Source organism: Dasypus novemcinctus, chromosome 7 (genome assembly GCF_030445035.2).
Source record: "Dasypus novemcinctus isolate mDasNov1 chromosome 7, mDasNov1.1.hap2, whole genome shotgun sequence".
Lineage (NCBI taxonomy): Eukaryota > Metazoa > Chordata > Mammalia > Cingulata > Dasypodidae > Dasypus > Dasypus novemcinctus.
Window position 1 is genome coordinate 67,381,050 of NC_080679.1, and position 25,838 is coordinate 67,406,887.

The following is a 25,838-nucleotide window of genomic DNA, read 5'->3' on the forward strand; positions in this document are numbered from 1 at the left end:
GGGCAAAATAAACAAGCAGTTTATGGAAGGAAAACACAATGGATAACAAGTACATATATGAAGGGATGCTCAACCCACTATTAATCAGAAAAAGACAAAATTAAACAATGAGATATCACTTTACATCAGTCAGAATGATAAAAGAAGAAAAACACTTAATAGCAAATGCTGAGGAAGATGAGAGGAAAGGGAAATGCTTATGCTCATTTACTTCGAGTAGGAAGATAAAATGGCAAAGATATTCCTCAAAGAAAACTTATTTTATTTATTGGAATTAATTTGCCCTATGACCCAGGGATTCCAATCCTGAGGATTTCTATCCACAGAGGTTCTCACACAGGTTCCTAATGGAACATGTATTATTGCAATGTTCATTGCAGCATTGTTGGTGATGGCAGGAAGCTGGAAACAACCTGGGTATTCCTCAGCAAAGAAATGGATGGGTAAAATATGGCGCATGCAGACAATGGGGAAAATACCTGTGAGGAAAAAAATGAAAGAAAGTGGGTTTTAATACCTTGGGGTGGATGCTTTCAAAGTGTTTTAAACATGTAAAGTAGAAAACATACAAGCTTAACAGCAAACTATCCTATATAAATAAAAATACCCCTTCCCACAAAACAATACTATATGCAAACACCAATTTTTTAAAGACCTGTATCATACATAGGGTTGGTACCCATGAGTATGAGAAGTATTGGGAAGAAGAGGTAAAATGCAGTACATAAGTTGGAAGCCTTGAATTGACCAATAATGACAATACACAAAGAGTATAATTAACTTAACTGTGTTTGTGATTACTGTAAGAGAAGAAAAACAAACACATAAATCTTCAAAGTTTAATGAGAAATAAAATTAAGAAAAGGAGGACTAAATAGGAAAGAAGGAAACCAGAGAAAAATTTTTCATTTTCATAGATTTAAATATCTTTGATGGGAGAAAATGTTAAGAAGTATTTTTTTTCCAAATTGCCCATAATACAATTTACTGTTCTATTTTAGACATGTTTTCCTTGAATACATCTTGCTCATTCTTCCTTATTTTCTAGGCTCTCATATCTCATATCTTATATTAAAATTATGTCAAAAGCCAATAGAATCAGTCACACCTAAAAAGAAAAAACTGCAAAAGATGTTGAAAAGTCACCTAATATCTAATAATGAAGATATAAATAATAATACCATTGATGCTTTGAATTAATATACCCCCTTACTTCCTGGGTGCTCAAGGAATTGTGATTGGCTCACAAAATGTTTGACATTACTAATATACAGTCACCATTTTTCACAGATTATTACATTGATTCTGTGCAATGAGACCTGAATGTACCCCATCTTCTCTGTCAGCATCAGGATTTGTGTTCACATTCTTATAATGAAAAGTAAGTCTGAGGTGTGAGATCTAGTCCAAGGCAGTTATTTGGAGAAAGCATGTGAGTTGTTCAACGAGAGGGAGGTGAAAAAGAAATGACTAAATACATCGGGGTGGAAATAGTTTCAGAAATTGGAGAAAATATGATTGGAATCTCTCTATTCATGTTTCAGTGATAGATATTTTTGTTGCCTCCACATGCTTCCTATGCTTAACTTCAGCACTGCTCACCTACCTTAAATGTTAGGATTCTGTCACCACTAGAGAGACCATTCATATGATACAAAATTTCTGTCGTTTTCTAGAGCCAAACCCTGTAATTTTGATCACTTCAATTATATTCTCCGTCTGACTATGATTAGTGTCAACTAACATTAGGAAATATAGATATTTCAGTGGTCCTCTCCAGAGACACTTTATTCCATTAATCATACATTCCACATTTAGAAACTTTTTATCTATGAATTTACCAGAAATAGATTTGTCACAAAAGAGCTATGCAGTGACACTTTTAAAATTAACATAGCATTTCTTAATTTCTTAAAGAAGGCCTGACTGCATGTCTTAATAAATGAATATTGAATTTTTAGTGGTCTCCTGAATACATTCTTAACTTCCTACTCTTTTAAAATAAGTTCCATAATATAATTTCAATACCTTGAGAAAGTCAACTTTTGTGTATAATAACGTATAGACAACTAAACAATAAACGTAAATAATTTGATCATCACACATGCAACCATCAAAATTAGTGGATGCAATGAGTGACAAAGATTATTTTCCTTCTAAAATGAAATGTCTCAGGATAAACTTGAAATAAAGAAAAGTTGGAACTATGACTAGGTCTATTACTATAACAAAACATTCTATGAAAGAAGCAAAATTCCAATGTAATAATTACCCAGAACTTTGTATGCCTGCTCATTGCAACTGAGAATTGAAAGGAAATTTCAGGAGTTTGGTGACAGGGTTACAAATTATACATGGTCCAGATGCTAAGGCCCAAGAGGAAAAAGCCTCAGAATTTATACAATATTTTATACTGTTGAATGAATGTCATTTTTCTATGAGATAAAACCATGCAAGGTCTTTGAAACAGGGAATGAAGAGAGGAAGTCCATTATACTAAGCAGAGTATTGAAAAATTCTTCAAGGGAAAATAATAAAATAATCTTGTTATTAACAAATGTAACCTTTCTATTCTTAAGCAATTTGTCTACTTCAGGCAAGTATATGCCATCTTTAGTGTATTCTCTGCTGCTTCATGATTTTTGCTTAAAAATAAAATATGGTACTGTCATAAACCACAGATGTTTATGGAGAGGTTTATTACTTTCCTTCATAAAAAGCTTAAGTATATTTGCTAAATTTCGCCTCCTTCCCTCTGTCATTTCCATAATTAACAATTTTTAGCATCCCCAGGCTGAGTTGCATTAGCTTTGTAGCTAAAGGATCAAATACTTAATTTAAACTGAAAATTCAGTGAGAAAATTGAGTACCAAAGACAATCCTCAGTGCCCTTTTGCAACTTTTTGGCAGAGGGGTTTACTTTGAAAGAGAAATATCATTTTTGTGTTTATAATAATAGAGAGATAGCATCAAATGCTGATATAATTGGGTCTTTAATATTTTCAGATATTTAATATGCAAATATTAGTGATCATTTTAATGATATAACTAGTCCTTAGTACCTGTGCTTTTTCTTTTTTAAAAAATTTTGATTAGACACACCCCTTTATTTACAAGACTCTGGACACACTATAAATGTCATATATACAAGCAAATATAAATCAAGGGTGTGGCTCATTTCAGGAGCTGATACATGAAATATCCAGATTTATAAAGAAGACTTTTTAAAGATATAATTTACATACCATAATATGCACTCTTTTAAAGTGTAAAATTTTTGTGCAACTATCACCACTATCTAATTCAGAACATTTTCATTACTCCAAAAAGAAATCCTTTACCCAGTATCAAACACTCCCCTCCTCCATTCCCACCAACCCCTGACTACCACTTATCTGCTTTCTGTCTCTATGCATTTGTCTATTATGGATGTTTCATATAAATGGAATTATAAAATATGTGACCTTTTGTGTCTGACTTTGTTCACTTAGCATGATGTTTTCAAGGTTTATCCAAATTGTAGCATGAATTTAGTACTTCATTCCCTTTGATGGCTGAGTAACTACGCATTATTTGGATATACTTCATTTTGTTTATGCATTCATCATGTTGAAAGACATTTGGGTTGTTACCACTTTTTGACTATTATGAGTAATGCTTCTAAGGACTTTAATTTACAAATTTTCGTGTGGACATATGATTTCATTTTTCTTGAGTATACAACTATGAGTGGAATTCCTTGGTCATATGGTAGCTGTAAGTTTAACTTTTTGAATAATTGCTACTGCTTTCCAAAACAACTATACTATTTTACATTCTTACCAGCAATTTTTAAAGGTTCCAATTTCTCCACATTCTCCCTAGCACTTGTCTGTATTATAGCCATTCTAGTGGGTGCAAAGTGGTAAGAAAGATGAATTTTAAAGAAATTCACATTAAAGAAATATTTCACCACAGGATTTCTTTAAATGATAAATTCCCTTGTTCATTTAAATTATGTCAATTTATTATAAAAATTAATTTTGACAAAATTGTAGACATTTCTTAACTATAAGAAAGCAATTCCTTACATGCACATTATTAGGTTAAATGACGTGGGAGCTAAGAAAAAGTCTTCAAGTATATGAGAGGGAAGCTAAACTAGTCAGAAGATAGATAATGTTGTGTAGCAACTTATTTATCTGGCATCACTGAGGAACAAGATGTTCTCTTCTGTGGATTGCCAGACACATCATCCTTTAAATTTCTAATATTTTAAGTCATTTTTGGTGGAATCCTTTATAAAGTTCCTTATTAGCTAGACATTTCAAAAATGATATAACCATTCTTGAAAACTCAGGGAATATTCTGTAAATACTTATAATACTCTGTTTTAATAGAATTAAATCAAACAAGTACTGTGTTAATAACAGGGGGGTATGGAAAAAATATACCAAAGGTACACTGTAGACCATAATTGGTGGTAATAGTCTGATGATGTTTAATCTGTAACAAGTGTTCCACAACAATGTAATGTGTTGGTGGAGGGGTGTTGTATGGGAATTTTGCACATTTGCATGATTGTTCTCTAAGTTCATAACTTCTCTAATAAAAAAAATATATAAATATGAATCCTAAAACATTTGATGGCATGAGGGGATTCTTATAGTATGATGTTAAATCAAAGATCAGTATGTAAAATTATATTTATATGTAATATTTTATGCATAAAAATATAGGAAAATATTAGAAGGTAACATGATCATTATTGACCATGTTTGCCTCTAGGTTTTAAGGTTATTCATGATTCATGGTATTAAATTTGTATTTCATTCTACTGGCAATAACAAGTATTTAAGATTTTTATGCAAGCAAATAGTACCATTTAAGGATTTTTGAAAATCACTTTGGTTGATTACACAAAATTATCAAAAGGCAAGAATGGAGACAGGAAAAACAGTTAGGAATCTACTGTTATAATACAGATAAAAGCTTTCGGAAACTTAGACCAGGTTGATAGTGGTGGAGTGGTGAGAAATGATGGGATTTGTGATATACTGCAAGGCCAGATAAGAGCAGACTTAGGTTTATAGTCTGAAAATCTAAGTGGATAGTAATATTTACTGAGATAAATATTTGGTGATGAGTAGATTTGGGGCAGGCCAGGGAATTATATCAATTACTTTCCTATCTGCATGTTAAATTTGAGATAGCTAAGTAAAAATTTAAGGCTAATTGAACCTAAGTGTACGGCCCTCAATGGAGAAGAAAGACTGTAATTTAGGAATAGGAAGTTATCCAAGAAGATGCTATTTAAGGACAGGATACTGCATAAGATTGCCACGTAAGAAGGTGTTGATGGAAAAGAGAAAATAATAAAGCTGAGATTAAGCAATTCTAATGTAGAAGATGAACTGGCTACTGAGAGGTGGCAAGAATTGTGAAGAGTCTAATATTTTGCCCTTTCTTGCAAATTAACAAGGTAGCTTGCTAAAGTTTCATGCGTTAGCAGAAGACATGAGAGTCCTGGGTCAGAGACAGTGGACTTTATTTCTCACAGCAGAACAGGCAGGATGAGCATCAGTATATTTACCTCAATGCTCTTTATTACCAAGTCCATGGTGGTGTGACATAAGGGCCCTAGGTAGATGATGAGTATGCAGTGGGTTTGTGCCAACTGAGGAACTGTGAGTTTAGGCAACTTCAATCTTTATAATGGGCAATAAACCTTTCTGAACTTTTTCACAGTGGGAGATATTATATTACTATATTAGGCAGCAAACAAATCTACCCTTTGCTCTAGATAGAGACATTGTATCTTCCAAGGCTGTTTGCTATACAAACATCCTAGAAAAGATAGTCTGGAGCAAAGAGAGCTAATGCCTTTGCTTTCAAGATGTGCCCAAATGCAAGAGACTCATAAAGAAAGCCTCTTAGCAAGAAATAGCAGCCAGTAAATTAGAAGAAATGAGTATTATTGAATGCAGTGACAGAAAAAAATCTGTTTGGAGAAAAAAGAAGTCAACCATATTAACTGTTGCTTAGGTGAATTTTGTTAGAACTATTATAGTGATGGGTTCAAAAACATGATTAAAGAGGGTTGAAGAGAGAATTGAAAGTGAAGAAGTAGAGGTAGTGAATGTAGATGACTGTGAAGAAAAATGGGACATAGTTGGAGCTTTAGACCTGGCATCTTGAGGGAATTTTTTAAAAGATGAGTATTATTAAACCATGTATGTATATGGATGGGGATGATTTAGGTGTGAAGGCTTGGCACAGGAGGAAAAGGAGAAATTCCAGGAAGAAAATTTTGAAAATAACATAAGACCTGTTAAAACTCAAGTACTTGTTATGCTCAGCTCTAACTTAAGCACTTCATACTTATTAACTCATTACTTACTCCTGACTCACTTTGAGTGAGGTATTATTATCCCCAGGTTACAGATGGGAAAACTAAAGTATACAGAGGTTAAGTAACTTATCTTCACCTAATGACCACATGGTACTATTTCTCAGAGAAAGAATGGATGGTTAATCAAGAACAAAATGACTTGTTAATATTAGATAGGAGAGACATTTCTATTTCAATGGAAGTATGGGGATAGATGTAAGATGGTTGGTGAGATTGGTTGTGAAAAGAGGAAGTATTTCTCATTTGAGAGAATCTGTTTTCTCTCTAAATATGAAACAAAATCATTGGTGGAAATGAGGGTTGGGACAAGTATTAGAAATCTGAAGAGGAAAGGAGCATATCTGAAATATTCATTTCAGAGACTAGGGGAAACAATTTACTGGAGAAGTTTAGTAGAATAACCTGACAGTTTATGAGTGGCTGTTAATATTTGTGGTTCTGTATTTAAAACAAGTCTATAAGCATGATCAATTTCATGGCTACATGGAAAAAGTAAAGGAATATTTGGATTTATGGAGAGGCAAACAGTGAGAGAAAGGTAGTGATTACTTTAATAGATTGGAATCTAAGCTGATAAGGAAGGATGTGGGGACATGGATGTGACTGATTGAAAAAATAGTGGAGCATTGGAAGTACTGATGTGGTTAAAGAGTTGTTAGAAATCAAGTGCTGGAGTAACAGAGTTCTAACAACTGGAGGTCAGAGAATGGAATGCTTGAAACTGATATTCAAGGTAGTGCAGTTACTGGTTGGCAGAGATGGGGAGCAGAAAAAGATCTTTGAAGGGGTAAGTCAAAGAACTGAGATGCCGAGTGTTGGATAGGCCATCTTTGTGGAGGCTGTTGGGAGTAGGGATGGAGAAGACAGTGAATCATGTGCTAAAGTGACTAGTAACTGGTATGTGGGTGAGGAGGGCAGTTGTCAGGACTTGACAGATAGCAAAAGGAAGGGAAAAACTTCAAAGGAGTAGGGAGCAGGGGTTGTTGAAGAAGGAAGTGTAAATGTTTTTGAAGCAACAATTTGGAAAAAGGAGGATACCACTCTATGTAATGATGTAATGAAAACTAATTCTGTTGCCTATAAAGGAAAACATGCATTTATATCAAAGAAGTATAGTCATAAAGAAGCCAAAAGTATAGTTTTACAAACTGATAGTATGTAAAGTTAGACAGCTTTACTATTACTAAAAGAGAATGATTGTCTAAATATAACACGGCTATCATATACAACAAAATCTGAAATTTGTAATTCTTAGAAACTATTATTCCTGTAAGGAATAACTGAGAAATATATAAGAAAATTAATTTGATTGACCAATGTGCTTCCACATACAACACATCTAATGTGAAATTGGCAAACTAGCATGAAATGAATTATGTGCATTCCATTTGTATTAGTCAGTCAAAGGGGTGCTGATGCAAAATAATCAGAAATCTGAGGGATTTTATAAAGGTATTTATTTGAGGTAGAAGCTTACAGTTACCAGGCCATAAAGTATGTTACTTCCCTCACCAAAGTTTGTTGCCACTTGTTGGAGCAAGATGGCTGCTGACATCTGCAAGAGTCCAGCCTTCCTCTTAAGGCTCCATGGCCCCAACTTCTTCCATTATCAGCTGTAGGTTGGGATAAGTCTTCACTCTCAGGGCTCATTTCTCTCTGGGTTCAGCTGTTCTGGTCTCTACACAAGGTCAGCTGTAGACTATCAGGCTCTCTTCTTGGGGCCTCTGCCAAGTCTATGGAGCTGTCTCTATCCTCTGTGTTCTTCTCCTGTATGTTTACTTCCTGGGACTCCAGCATCTAAAACTCTTACTAACTGCTCTGCTGTGTCTTTTTCTCTGTCACTCCCCACCCCCTTGGGGACTTAACATCCTACTGATGTGGCCCATTTAAAGCCTTAATCATTATTTAATCAAGTAAAAGTGAAATCTCTGAATTTAATACAATCTAATACACCCAGAAGAGCAGACCAGTTTACAAACATAGTCCAACATCTATTTTTGGAATTCATAAACAATACTAAACTGCTATACCATTTCATGTATCTAATATTTATTCTGAGCATTTTAAGTTTATATTTACATGGCAATATAAATATAATGAATGTTCACATAGATTGGACTAACATTTGAATAGTAAATAATCTGATTAACCAGTCATTTGCAAAGCAAATGCCATCTTTCAAAACCACATGTTAGCTGGCTACATCTAAAAAGAAATGATAATTTGAGATCATGAGAGCATTTCATAGTAATGAGCAGGCTCTGGTTTCTATTTATTGAATATTTAAAGGATACTGACAACAGCTTGGAAAAATGAGCAAAGCTTTCAGAATAAAAAGATATGAAATATCTCAATGGTATGAGGTGGATCAATTCTAACACTGTCCCTTGAGGGTAGAGGAAAGATTTTCTTAAAGCTATAAAGGAAGGAATATATGTCTCAGAATTGTATAGTTTAAAGTAGTCATCTTTGCATAAAATTCCAGTTCCAGCCCACATGCATTTGTAGTAGGGGACACACCCTGGTTTACCAAGGACTCAGCTATCATAGCTACCATTACTGCATCCATATTCCATTAAACCCTTGGACATGGCTTCCTTACACATGATGGGAAAAAGTTTGAATGGTTGAAATTCTTTCTTCATAATTTTCCTTTGTGTTAAGCTTCACCTGTTCCACATTTGAAATAAAAATATTAATACTTCAGGAAAAAATAGAAGATCAATTCCCAAATACTTTAAAGTATATAGATATGAGAATATTTTTTCTCTCTGGACATCTATATGTGATAATGAGAATGTGAACAGAAAAATGGAACTAAATTGTGAGAAATGGAGTGAAAGTCCAGAGAGAGAATCCATTTAGTTTGTATCTTTCCTACTATGTTTTTTTCTTATAAGCCTGTTTTTCTCCACTGGTAAGGTTAACAACACTTGAGGAATTATTTTCTCTGTCAGGTCATATGCCTGATATAAAAGAGGATGTAACATTATGGAAAACATTCTTATATGATGGTAAGTGGGAAAAAATAACAAGAATATCAGATAATTGTAGAATGCAAGAGCCGAAAGTCTTACAGGGGTTCACAGAGCCTTTCTCTGAACTCTATAACCTCTCTAACTCATCTGCTATTTCCCTATTTGCTGCTGCATTCCAGCCGCACTGGCATCCCTGCTCTTCTTCAACCATCCCAGTCATATTTCTGCCCAGAGGCTTCTAGCCCCTGTCTGGAACTCTCTTGCCCTGAATGTCAAAATGGGTAAGTGTTTCATCTTCTTTGTACCAATGTCAACCTTCTCAAGTGGACCTCCTCACTTACCCTATATAAAATTGCAATGCCCCCCAAAACTGGCCCTCTTCACACCCCATACAGTCTTCTTTATTTTGTTAACTATAGTATTTATCACCTTCTAACATGAATATAATTTGATCGTTTCTTTTTTTATTGTCTATCTTCAACCCCTAGAATTTAATCACCATAAAAGCAGAAACTTCTCGTCTAATATATCCTCAAATCCTAAAAAATATTGACACTCAATAACTATTTGTTGAAGGAATGAATGGGCAAATAAAGTGTTATCACTATGCTTACTACTGTGTTAAACATTTTGCACATGTAATGTCAAATCTTCAAAAGGAATATAAAATTTTTTTGAGTTTGATTTGTGGTGATGATAGGACTGTGAATAAATGCTGTGCTCATTTTCTTTTCTTGCTGCTTAATGAAATATTTTCAAAATACTTGCATTTTGGTTTCCTAGGCTGCTTAATGCAGATACCATAAAACAGTTTGGCTTAAACAATGAGAATTTATTAGTTTACAGTTTGAGGCCAAGAAAACGTCCAAATCAAGGTATCATCAAGGCAATGTTCTCTTCCTGAGGACAAGCTGCCAGCGGTCCTTGGCTCCTCTGCCACATGGCCTCTGCTAGTCTCTCCCTTCTCTTCCAGGTTGCCTTCAGCTCTTTGCTTCAGTGTCTTTCTTCTTTACTCTCTGTATTCATTCTATTTATATAGGACTCCAGTAACAGGAATAATACCCATCCTGATTGAGGCAGTATATACCTTAACTGAAGTAGCCTCCTCAAAAGGTTCTACTTACATTGTATTTACAATCACAGAGATGAATTAGATTTAAGAATATGTTTTTCTGGGGTACATATAGCTTCAAACCACCACAATTTGTGAAATGAGAAATAAAAATTAAAAAACAATGTTTTGGGGTTTTTTTCTCCTTTTCATGCAAAGCAGAGGATAATGTGAACAGATGTGACTGTCAAATCAGTACAATATTGTGTACTACAAAAGAGAGAGCTGGCCCAGTTCACTAGTCAATACCATATATATTAACCTGCTATGGTGACTTGGCATTATGTACCCCAGTAAAATATGTTACTAATCTTAATCTATTCCTGTGGGTATGAACTCATTGTAAAAAAGATCTTTTGACTAGGTTACTTTAACTAAAGTGTGGCCCAAATGAATAAGGGTGGGTTTTAATCCTATATTAATGGTGCACTTACAGTAAAGATCACAGAGAGAGAAGCCACAGGGAGCAGCCAGAAGCTGGAGGTCAGTGGAACCTAGAAGAGAAAGGGAAAGATACTACTATGTGTAGCCATGTGACAAAAGCCAAGCAACTCCAAAGATTGCCAGCCAGACAGAAAACATTCCTGGGAAGAATCAAGCCATCTGGCCTCTAAACCACAAGCTAATAAACTCCTATTGTTAAGCCAACCATTGTGTGGTACTTTTTTTTATCAGCTAGGAAAGGAATACACCTGCCTTTGAGCAGATTTCAGCCTGCAACAACCGAAACATGGCCTAGAGAGCCCCAGGAATGAGGACACACACCTTCTTTTACAAACGCATTCTAACTCTATATTCCTATGATGTTTTGTTACCCTAAATATGCATACGCTCTGGAAAGAAATTCTATATAGTGTTTCACTTTATTTCTATAACATTTAATTCAATGTACAATATTACCTGAGATATCTTTCTTTCAATTAATACTGTGTGATAAAGAGGTCACATGGCAACTCACCAAATGTATGTAAAATATTTCAACATTAAGGCTTAATGGATAACGTAATATTTTTCATTTCTTTCTAATTCACAGTAATGAGTTTTACATATATCAAGTGCAGGTATTGTGTGAACCAAGTGTTTTATCAATGCACTGCATGAATGAAAGTAATTCAAAGTCCCTACTGTCATTTCTCAGACTCTTTTACTGCTACCTCTCTTTCCATATGTTGACTTTCTAATTTTCAACAGCATTATATAGGAAAAAAATTTATCCTAATTTTAAAATATTTTTCCTTACTAAGCAATAGAACAAGAATAAAAATATTTACCTGACCAAGAATTTCTGAAATAGTACTTGCAACAAACTATGTAATGTTGTTCATTTTCATAAATTGACCTATTTCTTACACTTTGGCATGAAAGAAATGTGAATTCAGAATAAAAGAAAAAAATTTCTTAAATAAAGTGATACTTTAGTTGGGCCTTAAAGTAGTAGTTTATATCAATGAAACAGTATCCTGGGGGAAAAAAAACATTGTCCTGAACAACTCATATTATATTTGAAGAAAAATGAAAAGAAAATGTAGTTAACAGCCCACAAATAGTTGTCTATTACATAGCAAACATTCAGTGAATGTTTTGGAAAAAAAAGAAATTTGTTCTTTATTTCACTTGTATATAAGGAAACATTTTTAAAGATCAGATTCAGCGAGGTATGTTTTACATAAAGCAACATTTATCCTTTCTAGTGTATGGATTTATAACATGTGACAAATGCATATAATCATGCAACTGCCACAACAGTGAAGATATATGACAGTTCCATTTCTACAAAAAGTCTGTCAGATTCCTTTGTCATTATCTCCTCTCAGTCATGCCCTAGGCTCTAACAATCACTGATTTGTTTTCTGTCATTATAGATTTGCCTTTTTATTTATTTTCAAATGTTGAACCAGCCTTGCACTCCTGGGATAAATTTCAGTCCTGATACACTATTGTTTATTAGTTTATTTTTTCCTTTATTTATTAGAGAAGTTGTGGGTTTACAGAAAATAATACATAAAATACAGGATTCCCATATACCACCTCACACCAACATTTTGCAATGGTGTGGAAAATTTGTTACAACTGATAAAAGCACATTTTTGTAATTGTACTATTAACTGTGGTTCATAGTTTTACTTAGGGCTCACTGTGTATTGCATTTCCATGGATTTTTTAAAAAAATTTTATTCTGTTACCGTATATACAATCTAACATTTCCCCTTTTAATCACATTTAGATATTTATTTCAGTGCCATTTATTGCATTCATAGTGCTTTGTTACCATTACCACCATCCATTATCAAAACATTTCTATCATTCCAAGTAGGAACCTGTATATTTTAAACCTCAAATTCCCATTCCCTATGCTCTTCCCCTCCCCTGGTAACCTGTATTCTAGATTCAGACTCAATGAGTTCGCTTATTCTAATTGTTTCAAATCAGTGAGACCATATAAATTGTCCTTTTGTGTTGATGTTATTTTACTCAGCATGCTCTCTTCGAGGTTCATCCATGTTGTCACATATATCAGTTGTTGGATCTGATTTGCCAATACTTTGGTATATAGTTTTTAGCATGTATGTTCATGAGGGCTATTGTTTTGCAGTTTTCTTTTCTTGTACTATCTCTGTCCAGTTTTGGTATGAGGCATATGGCTTGATAAAAAAAGTAAGGAAGAATTATTTTATTTTCTACTTCCTGGAAAAGATTTTAGAATTGGCATAATAAGTTCCTCAAGTGCATGATAGAGTTTACAAGTGTTTACATTACAAGTATGGAATTTTCCTTACTGGAGGTTCTCAACTATAAATTCAATGTCTTCATTGGATATTGAGCCATTCATATTATCTATTTCTTCTTCAATGTGCTTTGGCAATTTATGTCTTTCAAGGAATTTGTTTGTTTCTTCTAAGTTGTCAAATTTAAAGGCATAAAATTAATTGGCCCTTATTGTTCTTTTTTTTTTTTTTAAGATTTGTCTCTTTTATTTATTTCTCTCCCCTTCCCCTCCTCCCCACCCAGTTGTCTGTTCTCTGTGTCCATTCACTGTGTGTTCTTCTGTGTCCACTTATATTCTTGTCAGCAGCACCTGGAATTTGCATATTTTTTTGGTGTGTCAGCTCTCTGTGTGTGCTGTGCCACTCCTGGGCAGGCTGCACTTTTTTTGCGCTGGGCAGTTCTCCTTTCAGGGCACACTCCTTGTGCATGGGGCTCCCCTATGCAGGGGACATGCCTGCATGGCATGGCACTCCTTGTGCACATCAGCACTGTGCATGGGCCAGCTCATCACACGGTCTGGAGGCCTGGAAGCCCATGTGGTAGGTGGACGCTCTATCCACTGAGCCAAATCTGCTTCCCCCTTATTGTTCTTTTAAGATCTGTAGATTCCGTAGTGATATTCCTTCCTTCATTCCAGATATTGGTTATTTGTGTCTTCTTTTATATTTGACCAGACTAGCTAGAGTTTTATCAATTTTATTGATCTATTATAAAAAGTTTTGTTCCATTTCTATTGTTTTTCTGTTTTGGACTAAACTGATATCTACTCTCATTTTTATAATTTCCTTCCCTGTTTGCATTAGATTTGTTTACTTGTATTTTAATAGTTTCTCATGGTAGAAGTTTAGAGAATAGATTAAAAGTCTTTTTACTCTTCTAATATAAGCATTTGATGTATTGGTAACGACAATTTTTGTTAGATTCATCTATATTTAGGGATATTTAATTGTTTATCATTATGTAATGTCTCTCTTTATCCCTGGTTGTGGTCCTTGATCAGATGTCTGCTCTGATTTTAATATATTCACTCCAGATTTCTTGTGGTTAGTGTCAGCATATTATGTCTTTTTGCATCCTTTTTACTTTCAATCTACATTCATATTTATATTTAAAGTGGTTTCATCTTGGCAAGTTGAAGTTTGGTCTTGCTTTTTTATACAATGTAACAACCTCTGTCTTTTAATTAGTAGGTTTAAACTATTTTAAACTATTTTAAATAAATACCTTAAATATTGATATGTGAATTAAAATCTAAATCTTGCTATATGTTTTTTGTTTCCTTTTTTTCTTTGTTCTTTTTCGCTTTATTTTATTTTTGCCTATATTTGAACTGAGTAATTTCCATGATTCTATTTTAACTCTTTGATGAGTTTATTACATATACCTCTGCAGCAGTTTGGTATTGTTTATGAATTCCAAAATAGATATTAGATTTGTTTGTAAATTGGTCTTTTCCTCTGGGTGTATTAAACTGTATTATCTTCAGAGATTTCACTTTCACTTGATTAAATGATGATTAGGTTTTTGAATGGGCCACATCAGTAGGAACAAGGGGGTGGGACTCTCAGAGAAAATGACAAGGCAGAGAGTTAGTTGGAGTTTTTGGTGCTGGAGCCCCAGGAAGAAAACACACAGGAGAATAACACAGAAGAATAGAGATGGCTCCATAGACATGGCAGAGGCCCCAGGAAGAGAGACTAATAGTCTACAGCTGACTTTGTGGAGAGAACAAAGCAGTGAGCCCAGAAAGGAACAAGCCCTGGGAGAGAGATAAGACTCATATCAGCCTATGGCTGATACTGAAAGAAGCTTGGACCACAGAGCATTAAGAGGAAGAGGGAGGCTGAACCCTTGCAGCCATCTTGCTCCAACACATGGAACAGACTTTGGCAACTGTCAGCAGACTTTGGTGAGGGAAGTACCTTATGCTTTATGGCCTGGTAACTGTAAGCTTCTACCCAAATAAATACCCTTTTATAAAAACCAGCAGATTGCATCAGCACCCCTCTGGTTGATTAATATAACCTCTTTTTAAAAATTTCAGTTGCCCCACGGTTTTCAATTAATTAATTAATAGCAATGTACTTTCAAATAATATTATACTGCATCATTAAGAGTACAAGAACTGTAAAACAACATACTCCCAACTCCTCTTCACTTTTTTGTGCTATTGATTCATGCATCTACATTTACATATGCTATAACCCCATGATGCACTGCTGCTGCTTTTTTTTTGAGCATTCACTTATTTTCTGGAGCAATTAAAAATAAGGAAAACTGTCCTGAATACTTACTTCCATTTTTAACTATTCCTGGAGATCTTCATTTGCATGTGTACATGCAGATCTAAGTTTGTCTAGTATCATATTCCTTTTTATAAAAGTATTTCCTGTGTTGCAGGTTGGCTGGTATTAAATTCTCTTAGTTTTCTTAATCTGAAAAAAATATTTATTTCACCTTCAATTTTGAAAGTTATTTCTTGCAAATCTATTTGACTCTCATAGTTTTTATCTTGTGCTAAATTCTCTACCTTTTCATGCCTGTTTTAGTTGCCTAGGCTGCTGAAGCAAATACCATGAAATGGGTTGGGTTAAACCACAGGAATTTATTAGCTTACAGTTTTTATGTCAGGAAAATATCCAACTGAGGCAACATAAAGGTGATGCTTTCTCTCCATGTCTGTGGAATTCTGAAGCTGGCTGTTGGTAAACTTTGGTCCTTAGCTTGTCACATAGCAAGGCATGTTAGCAGTCTTCTGATCACTTCCTTCTCTTCTAGGTTCTATTTCAGCTTCCTGCTTCCTGTGACTTTTCTCTCTCTTGTCTGAATTTCATTCTCTATAAAGAACTCCACTAATAGGATTAAGATCCACCCATTGAGGTAGGACACATCTTAACTAAAGTTGTCTCATCAAAAAGCCCTACTTACAATAGGGTTAGACTAACAGGAATGAAATAGATTTAAGAACATGTTTCTCTGAGGTACTTACAGCTTCCAACTACCACAGCCTTTATTATCCATGTTTTCTACTATAACTTTTAGTGTATTAATGATAAGTATTTAAAATTCATTGTCTGATATTTCCAGTGTTTGGGTCAATTCTGAGTCTTGTTCTGCTGATTGCTGTGTCTCTTGACAGCAGGTTCTTTTTCCTTGTTTGTTTGTGAGTTCCATATTGTTTTTTATTGAATGCCAGTTATCATGTGTAGCATAAGTAGGAGTTGAGGCAAATAACTTCTAAGCCTGGAAATGGGCATGTCTTCTGCTAGACCCATAGTTGAAAAGCCTGAGCTATCTATGCAGTATCTGAGCTGGTTTGGGTTTTGTCATTGATATTGCTTCCTTCAGTGTATCACAGACTTTGAATTCCTATAGAGTTATATTGCATTTATCACAGGGTCTGGGTTGCCAGAAGGATTTTCTCAATGTCCCTGTTCTATCCCCAAGTTTCAGTCTTCCCTTTTTGCCTGCACTTCAGAGTACAGGGATAGCCATTTGTTGCTTATTACTTGGTGCTTTCTGATCTTGTTCAAGAGGGGTTGGGGTTTTCTCTGTTATCCAGGTTCAGTCTTATTCTTAGGCAAGCCTTGTGTCCCTTGGCTTTGTGATGGGGCTTTGTCAGTGATCCTGCCCCTCATCTCCCTGGAAAACCTACCCTTTTTAAAATTTTTGGTGATTTCTGGGTAGGAAAGTTTCTTACTTCCCCTCCAATGGTAGGATTGGGGATGGTTTCCTGTTTCTCCTAAGGGTATGTATTAGTCAGCCAAAAGTACCAGAACTTTCTTGGCTTTTATAAAGGGTATTTATTTTGGGTAGAAGCTTATTCTCACAAGACCCTAAAGAGTCCAAGTTGAGGTACCACAAGAGGTACTTTCTCACCCAAAGTCATAGGCCACATGTTGAAGCAGGTTGGCGGGCGATGTTTGTGAGGATTCAGCCTTCCTTCTAGTCTTAAGGTTCCATGGTCTCAGCTTCTTCTGATCTCAACTATAGGCTGGCATAAGGCTTGTCTCTCTCCCTGGAGCTCATTTCATTCTGGGCTTAGCTGCTCTGCTCTCTTCACAAGGTCAGCTGTAGACTATCAGGCTCATCTCTCTTTCCCGGGCCTCTGCCCTGTCTAGTGAGCTTTCTTCTTCCTCCATATTCTTCTTCTTTGTGTATCTACTTCTGTGTGAGAGTGTTTTATCAGTCCAGCAAAGGCGCGGGGACTCAACCCTGCATGCCCTAATGATGTAGTCAAATCAAAGCCCTAATCTTCATTTAATAAAGTAAAAATGAAACCTCTTAATTTAATACAATCAAAGGGGTATCACACCCAGAAGAACAGACAAGTTTACAAACATAATCAATGTATCTTTTTGGAATTCTTAAATGATATCAAACTGCTTCAGTTGTGTCCCTGGGATGACAGGGTTTGCTCCCCTTTCCCACAAGAGCTTAGGGCTTTTGATCTGTAGGTGAACATGATTCAGACAGAACTTTGTGCCTTTCTTGCTTTTGTGGCCACTCCCCTCCTCTAAGCCTGTATCACTGCAGTAGATTTTTGTTCTTTTGTTCTGCCATCAAAGGTTTTCATGAGCACCTGGTAGAGTTCCATGTAAAACCGCCTGCAAGTGGATGTAAATTGACCTTATGTGTATAGCTCTTATGGATTATATACTTTTACTCTAGCCCACATTCAGACTTTAGCAATTCATTAACAAGTTTAATTAATTTTTTTCTGTTTATATGGAAGCTTTTCCTCCCATCCTCTGTTCTAGTACTCCTGTCCTTCTGTTCTTGGAGGTTCCTCTTTTTATTAGATTTTAGATTACTTGGTTGCACTGTCAGCTCATTTATCTCTTGACTTCAATAAAATTATGATTTTACAGTTTATCTGCTTTTTGAGTTCTTGTTGCTAGAGTGGAAACAATGCTTTTCCCAACTTCCTATGTCTAGCAGACAAGAGAGACTCCAGGACACTTTTGAGAGTGGAAAGAGATCCTTTTAATAATTATTCTGGAGAGCAGGTTTAAATGAAGACTGTCCCAGGCAAACTGGGAAGCATGACTATCCTACTTAGGTGGACCTTCTTTACTATGCCACTGGGATTTCACTTAACTCCTCTTTATTTGAAATGGTCTGCTAGTAAAACTCCTACTTTTCATTCAAATCCATTTTTAATACACCCTTTTCTAAATAGATTGATCTTATTTGTCCAAAAATTTTCTATAAATTTTATCTCAATATTTAGAAGCAATTGAATTTTTTCATGTAGTTGTGGGTTTTTACAATGACTATAAAATTTTTATTAAATTAACTGGGAAGCTTTCCTACTTTGTATATATTCTAGCTATTTTTAGATAAAATATGAATTATATATTATCAAAAAGTTTGAAATAACTCACACCCATGAATCTTTGGAGCCAATGGGAAGAAGAGATATGATGTGGGGGCATTTTCAGGACTGGGAGTTGTCCTGGGTGGTACTGCAGGGACAGATGCTGGACACTGTATGTCCTGCCATGGCCCACTGGGTGGACTTGGGGAGAGTGTAAACTACAATGTAAACCACTATCCATGTGGTGCAGCAGTACTCCAAAATGTATTCACCAAATGCAGTGAATGTGCCATGATGATGAAAGAGGTTGTTGATGTGGGAGGAGTGGGGTGAGGGAGGTGGGGGTTATTTGGGGACCTCATATTTTTTGAATGTAACATTAAAAAATAAAGAAGGGAAAAAAATTTTAAAATTTTTAAAAAAGATCATGCTTAGCCAGTTTTTCAATTGATGAATTCATTTTTATTTACTCATCTTCAGTTTTAATTAACTGTGTCTGAAATAGCAAACATTTTACCATGATTTTTAAATATCTTTATCATTGTGCTGTTTATAATATTTTATTGCAATATTATACTTTTTTTTATGTCTCCTATTTATCTATGATTACTTCAGCATTTTTTCCCAAATATTTAATACATATTTTCTTATGTTTTTGGTTAATCATTCAAAAAGCTATCTCTGTTAAGATAATAATGATCAGTTAGACTAGTTTTTTCTTCCCTATTCTATTGATGACTGTTTTAATCCTTATTAATTTCTTCATGCTACTGTGCCAAAAAAGGATTAATATGCAAGGATTTTATTAAAGGAAATTCTGTTTGAAAGGAAATAGGAAGTAAACTGAGCAAAACTGGGAGAAACATCAGAAGGAAAAGATCCCAAGAGAAAGGAGAAGGCTAGAAATTTGGGTGGAAGTGTCCTAGACTACTGTGCAGTTTAAGAAAGTTTCAACAAAACTCTTGAAGAGCCTTGGAGTCTTTCAGCTGAAATGTGGTGCTCAATTTCCCAGGTATCTCCCTGGAAGAGGGTATGTCTATGAAAGATAAACCTGGGAGGAGGTAGACTCTTTCTGAAGGCCTTCAGAACCTGATGCAAATCCTACACCTTTGAAAAAAAGGAGGAAAAGAAACAGATTGGTCAAGGAGAGCCTCAGATTCAATACAGTTAGACCAATCCAACTGGGGATTCCTCAGCAAAGATTGCTGTTAAAGGTGTCCTGCATTGGGCAAAAATGTCCAGGTCCCAGTAAGCTGTCATGCTGAATCATTGGCTGGATTTGACCAGGAAGAGAGTGGCTTTATTTTGAATGTGGAGGAAGGTACTGATATTTGGAAGCTATCAGCTCACTGTATGCCTTTGTTGCTGATGGCAAGTTTTTGTTGACAGGAAATCCAAGTGGTACACCTCTATAGCTGCTGCAGTAGCACTATGTGATGTAATAATGTTCATAGCTATGTTTCTACATTACCCAGTTTTATTAGTCATAATGCTCATTGCCATGTCTATTATGTATGTTCCATATGTAGAACTTTACATTTATAACTTTATTGGCTACATTTATTCCTTATGTATTCTTTTCCTGGCAGGTTTTCTAGAGGGGTATGATTTCATGGTCATGCTATATTTGATATCATCTTTCCATTGGCCTGACAATAGGCCAGACAGGATGATCATGGGTTACTATCATTTTGCCCAAATATCCTATAGATAGTTCTATTTTCTTTTGGCATGTAGTAATCTAGGAAAGAATACTAATACTGACTTTCCCTCATGATAGCATAATCTAGTCTACTTGGACTCTTGTGCAATTTTAAAAGCAATTACCTTTTTTAAAGAATTCACTTTAGAAAAAGCAATGTTCCTCAACATGGAGTAAACTTTACATTAATTTTGCCTGATGTTTGATAAAACTTTGAAACAGACAGCTTGGTCTTTAGTTCACAGATCTTTGCATATTGCTGACGTCCATCTACTTGGTTCTGTCCTTGTAGCTATCATTTGTATATTAGATTTCTAATTCTCTTATGCTTTTCTCCAAATCTTCTTCCTTAATCTCTTTTCTCTGAATTCTGACAGAATTTTTCAACTTCTTGAAAAATAACTAAATACAGCATCTAACATATCGGTCCCCATAGTCATTCTCTCAAAAGTTCAGTAATTATGTATATTTTTAAAAGTAAGAAATGCTATCTGCACCAAAATCTTAGTGGTTTAACACAATAAAAGTTTGTTGCTCATTTATAGATGGTCCTGGTCAATTTTCTTGGTCAGTGAGACACTTACTGTGGGTTTTTTTGAAAAGTGTTGTTTCCCTCCTCCATCCCTATATTTGGGTTCTTCCCTCTGCTAGGGTCTCAGACCTCCTTTTCATCCAGCTCGTGAGTGATAAAGTGGAGAATTACCTGTTTGTTTTTTGTAGTGAGCTAGGTCAGGAATTGAGGCACATTACCTCTCTTCATGTTCCATTGGCTAGAACCCCAGCATTTGGACAAGAAAGACTGGGGAATGCAGATAACAGTGTGTCCAGTAAGATTAAGGGCCAGGCTTTGTTGAGCACACAGTAGGCTCTGCCAAATAATTATTCCAGCCAAAATCAATTTTCCTTGATCTAAGGTGGATTCTCTTGTGAGAACACAAACTTTAAAAAAAAAGTCTTTTCCTAGTTCATAAATAAATTTAGTTCTTAGATTTTAAAAATAATTTGTCAGAATTATTCTGTCTTTTGTCTTTTTTTTTTTGACAAATGAATCATTTCAGAGATCTGATAATGTTCTTAAAATTTATAAGGAAGCTTTATTTTTTACCATTTTAATGACATTTTCTCCAGGTTCTCAATCCTATTCTTCCACATTCTCCTTGTAAACAGGGCAAGCAGTCAATAAACTACATCCTCCAACTCAGTTGTCCATAGGGAATTGTAGACTGGTGTCTAAAATGGGCTCACAGCTTTTTTAATATATAAAGTTTGTTTATAATTGTCTTTATGCTACAATGGCAGAGTTGAGTATTTGCAACAGAGATATGTCCTGCACAGCCTAAATATTTACTCCCTGATCCTTTACAGGAAATGTTTGCCAAGGCCTGGTGTACAAATGGTAGGATTTATAGGTCCTAGGGTTTAGAAAGGTGGAGAGTGGTTCCAAAGTGACAATTAAGAGATATCTAGCCCATAGAGCAACACAGAGTAAGTCTGCTCCATATTCTTTCAGTGTTATTTTCTTCCAACAAAACTTTCCCCATTCATTCACTGTTTTTTTTTAAGATTTATTTATTTATTTATGTCTTTCCCCTCCCCCCTCAGCCCCATTGTCTGTTCTTTGTGTCTATATGCTGTGTCTTCTTTGTCCGCTTCTGTTGTTGTCAGTGGCACAGGAATCTGTGTTTCTTTTTGTTACATTATCTTGTTGTGTCAGCTCTCCATGTGTGCAGCGCCATTCCTGGACAGGCTCCATTTTCTTTCGCGCTGGGTGGCTCTCCTTACGGGGCGCACTCCTTGCGCATGGGGCTCCCCTATGTGGGGACACCCTGCGTGGCACGGCACTCCTTGAGCGCATCAGCACTGCTCATGGGCCAGCTCCACACGGGTCAAGGAGGCCTGGGGTTTGAACCACGGACCTCCCATGTGGTAGACGGACGCCCTCACCACTGGTCCGAGTCTGCTGCCCCATTCATTCTTTTTTTAAGGCATGATTCCCACCACCTCAATAACAACTACCTAGGAATTAATCCATGATACTTAAAATTTGGCTCTGAATTGAACAGTTCCAGCTACATACTTCATTAAAATATATGAAATAATTTTAAAACCCTACAAATAATATCCTTGTATATCTCTGTCTTTAAAATGCAGAAACTTGAGTATGTGTACTCTGATCAAAATTTCCAATTTGGAAATAATGTCATACTTTTTCCTTACACATTTTGGAAGGAAGCAAGCAAGCATAGCTCTAATTCCTGCCTGCAACTTCTCAAGCCCATTTGTTTCCATTTGCTTTTCAGACAACTGGCAGGAATGGTTTGCCTTTGAATTTTCTTTTAATGAATCAAAGTCCAACAAAAACATCAACTGTTTTAGGTCACAAATAATAATCTCCTGTAACAGGAAGAAGTTGACACCATTTTAAAACTAAATTGGAAATATCTACAGGAATTCCATTTTTCTTTCATCAGTTGTAAAGAATATGGGGTTTTAGCCAAAGCAGTTTTTCAAGCATAACTGATATTTACATTCCTTTTAGTTCCACACTTTGAGCAAGAGTATGTGAAACATTGCTTCAAGTAACAGATTCTCTGAGTTAAAATCTTATTTCTGTCTTGATAAATTAAATATATGTATATATTTAATATTCATACATACTTTTTCTGTGACTTTAATTATAAATGATATTAAAAATCATAGTTTAATGCTTTAAATACATCCAAAATCTACTGAAAAATATAAGAACCAAATTAATTTATACTTTGTTTTTATTTTAAAAATCCTTCACCTTCTGCAAATTCCAAAGTTTGGCTGTCCTGAATTTCTTTCACTTTATTTCATTACACCAACCCCTTGTGCCCTTTTTTTGACATAACACATCTGAAGGTAGAACATTTCACCTATGTCTCTAGGTTTGTAGCCTTCCCATAGAGTTGCCCTATTCTCATCCCAACTCAAGAAGACACTGAAACCAGTATCAGGTTTCAGGGGCCAAAGTTGGGAACCTTTAAGAGTCAGTCTGCAAAATCAAGCACAGAAACACTGAAAGCCAGATTCAAAGAAAATATATGAAGAAAACATGCAATTGTGAATTCTTAGAACAAGGATTAAAATATTAATTTTTATAACCATCTAATTTAAGAATGGGTTTGATATTTACATTGTTTTATTGCCATATGAGGTAGGCAGAATACTGGTGCCCTTGTCCCACTGCCAAAGAGGCTGATGTTCTAATAATTCACCTTGCAAGGCCAAATGGATTTTGTTGATGTAATTAAATTAACAACCTTAAGACAGCAAGATTATCCTGGATTATCCCAGGTAGGAGGGGGGCAGTTGCAGTCAACGACCCTTAAAAATGGAAGAGGGAGGTACAGATGAAGAGAGTCAGGTGGAGAGCGGACTCTGGAAGGATGATCAGAGAGATATAATGTTGCCATATTTGAAGAAGGAGGAAGGGGGCCATTAGGAAAGGAATGTGGGCAGTCTCCAGAAGACTGAAAAAGCAAAGAAATGGATTTTTCTCCTAGAGCCTCCAGAAAGGAATGCAGGCCTGCTGAGACTTTGATTTCAATCCACCAAGACATGTGTCAGATTTCTGACCTAAAGAACTCTAAGATAATACATTTGTACTGTTGTCAGCCACTGAGTTTGTGGTAACTTATTAATGTAGAAATAGAAAACTAATGCACTATAGTTGTCACAACTAATTATGTTCAGTTGGTTTAGTTATTCATTGATACTTTTATTATACCACTCTTTCTCTGTTCCAGAGTTTTCTATTTTAATTAACACCTTGGGTAAGAAGACTAATTATTTGAGAGGTTTTTCTGAGGAAGGGCATATGCATGGAATTTTCTAAATTCTTCCATATATGAGAATAACCTTCAAAATTACCTTTGTTCATAAACAGCAATTTACAGTATAGAATTCCTGGGTAACAATTTTTTATTCCCTTCACCTTCTATATTTTTATTCATTGTCTTCAGCTCCAGAGTCTCCCTCTCACTCTTTGTCCTTCTCAGTATCTCTCCTTCTCCCTCTTATGCTCAAACTCTGCTAGGAAAACTGTTTTCTATCTACATCTTTTTATATTTCTCTTCACTATTTCTAATTATTTTGCATTGAAGATGAAAAATCTTTCTACAGGAAAAATTTCTTACTATTTATTTTTGTTTTCTCTATCTGCTCAGTTCTTTATTCCTGGATTTCTGAATTATTTGTGTATTATACCATCCAAATCTGTTCTCCAAGTTTCTTACCTTTCATCTCATTATTTTACTTTTTTCTATTTTCTACAATATTTATTTGGTCTTCAATATTTTTCTACAATATTTCATTGTTCTTCAATATTCAATCTATTATGCACTGTCTTTACTGTGCTTTTTAGTTTAGCAATCTTTTTAATTTTCTACATCTGCATTCAGGCCTTTCATCTTGGATTACTTTCATTTCATGTTTGCCCACCCTAGTTTTATAAATGCGATATCCTCTAAAGAATATAGGTGAGAAGTTTTCTAGACTTGAGTTTTCTTTATTCTCTCATTGTTCTGAATCCTCAGAGAAGGTGCCATCTATCGAACTGCTGTGATATTTGTTTTCTCATCTTAAATTCAAGTCCTATCTCTGCTTCTCTCTATATAAATGACTTTGGGCAATTTAGTAATTATCTTTATGCTCAGACTCCTCATCTATAAAATATGCCTAATAATAGCACCTATCTTATAAAATTGTTTGATATGATTAACAAACTCAAATAATATGAGAGAGTTTAGCACACTGTCATAAGCATGATAATTGCTCAGTGATAGTTACATTATAATCATTGTTGTCATAATCACCATCTCCATCACCATCATCAGAGAAAGTCTGTTATAGGAGCTGACATTGGTTTCATGAGAGTACTTGAATTCCTACTCCAATATGACAAATAAAGAAAAAAAGTAACAAAGAAAGTTAAGAATTACTATATTGTTACTTTGTCGTGTTCAAATCTCACCTCTCCAGGATGATTGGAGAGGGTGCCTGAGCCAGAATTAATTGCAGCAGGGAGCTTTATTTTTGGTTAAAGTCATCCTTCCTTTCTTGATATAGCAGCCAGAAATTTGCTGGGGTATTCTGCTCCAACATTCTTTTCTCTCATTTACTTGACCTTGCTCACTTCCTCTTACTGGAAGCCAACCACAGCCAAACACCTGCCCTTTACCTTATTTGGTAGACCACATCAAGGGGGTTTGTGTGGGTGAGAGGAATGGGGAAATAAGCATCACCAGGGGTTTTTCCTAATTGATGTGGACACAGTCATGTGGGTGCATGCTCCCACCTTTTGTCCCTCAGAGTTAGGGGTAGTTTGGAGGCAGTGGATAGATAGGTAGGGTGCTGAAGTCTCTTGTACTTACCTCTTCTGCCAGCCATGACTTTCTTGATGGGGATTCCCAAGTTACCTCTACCTTTCTTAGATATATTCCTATCTATGCTTACCTTGCAGAAACTAAAAGTTTGTAGGCATGAATGTCTCATTCTCTTAATTTCCACATGAGGCAGCTTTTCTTCCATTTTTATAATCTATT

The 25,838-nt window shown here is 35.3% G+C and overlaps 1 long non-coding RNA gene across 1 annotated transcript; it reads right to left on the reverse strand.

Annotated features, from left to right (window-relative positions):
* Positions 1-282: 282 nt before the first annotated feature.
* On the reverse strand, positions 283-25,838 carry LOC131279297 (uncharacterized). The gene is made up of 3 exons (XR_009186679.1): positions 25,750-25,838; positions 10,915-10,974; positions 283-479 (listed from the first exon to the last, which is right to left on the reverse strand). It is a non-coding gene; the product is annotated as an uncharacterized lncRNA (long non-coding RNA).